This window comes from Tamandua tetradactyla, chromosome 21 (assembly GCF_023851605.1).
Source record: "Tamandua tetradactyla isolate mTamTet1 chromosome 21, mTamTet1.pri, whole genome shotgun sequence".
Lineage (NCBI taxonomy): Eukaryota > Metazoa > Chordata > Mammalia > Pilosa > Myrmecophagidae > Tamandua > Tamandua tetradactyla.
Window position 1 is genome coordinate 3,226,596 of NC_135347.1, and position 1,035 is coordinate 3,227,630.

At 44.8% G+C, this 1,035-nt stretch overlaps 1 non-coding gene across 1 annotated transcript; it reads left to right on the top strand.

Moving 5' to 3' along the window:
• Window positions 1-624: 624 nt before the first annotated feature.
• TRNAG-UCC (transfer RNA glycine (anticodon UCC)) lies at window positions 625-695 on the top strand. Its single transcript has one exon. It is a non-coding gene; the product is annotated as a tRNA-Gly (tRNA).
• The last annotated feature ends 340 nt before the right edge of the window (window positions 696-1,035 follow it).

Consider the following 1,035-nt stretch of genomic DNA (forward strand, 5'->3'; position numbering starts at 1 on the left):
TCTCTCTCTTCTGTTTCCTGGGCTTTGCAAAGCTGCAAAATCAGCCAGTTTACATTTAAGATGTTTTGATTCTTTTCTCAGACTCTTGCCAGTGTACTTAACACAGAATGATTAAAAGCTGTGTGTTCTGTTAGAACTGTGATAGTGTTTAAACAAGGAAGTCTGTGTTTGTTTAAGAGAATGGGGAAATGGTTATCTTGACAGATTAGACTGAAAAAACAGGGCAGCCACAGTCTAGCACAGATGTCCACATTTGCCACTTGGCTGGCTTTTGGAGGTATTCTAAACAGAACTCGCTTGTGTGCTTGTGCTGAGCTCTGTTTGACACCTGACTGAGGAATGCGATTAAGAGCTACTGCCAGGGCCTGTGTGTGTCTCTGGGCAAATGTTCCCAGGTTTTGAAAACTCTCAGAGTCTGTTTAACTATGTCATAATTAAACTAATGGAACACAAGAGGAATTTCTCTAAATGGCTTAAAGACCCTGTTCAAATGCGATTTCATTTCACATCACACATAGTTCCTGTGGCTTCACTGCAAAGCCGAAATGAAGCAGAGCAGAAGCTGCAGGGAATAGCACATTAATCAATCTCTTAAAAATGTGACCTTAAAAAGTGGATGGGGGTGCACGGGTGGTTCAGTGGTAGAATGCTCGCCTTCCATGCGGGAGACCTGGGTTCGATTCCCAGACCATGCACCACCCCCTCCCCCCAAATAAGCTGTGGTTTAGTGGAAAGAGTACTGGACTAAAATTCGGGAAATCATTATTCTAGTGCTAACTCCGGCTCTTGGATCTTCCTGGAGTCAACACTTAGCATTCCTAGGACAGTGAAGCTGCTGCTGTTGGTGATAGCAATGGTAGTTCACGTGGACTGAGCCCACACGATGTGCCACATACTGTGTTACTAGCTTGGCATGTAGTAGCTCATCTTATCCCCAAAGCAACCTGTGGTAGAGTCAGGTGTCAACTTGGCCAGGTGAAGGCACCTAGATCTATTGCTGTGGACATGAGCCAATGGCATGTGAACCTCATCTGT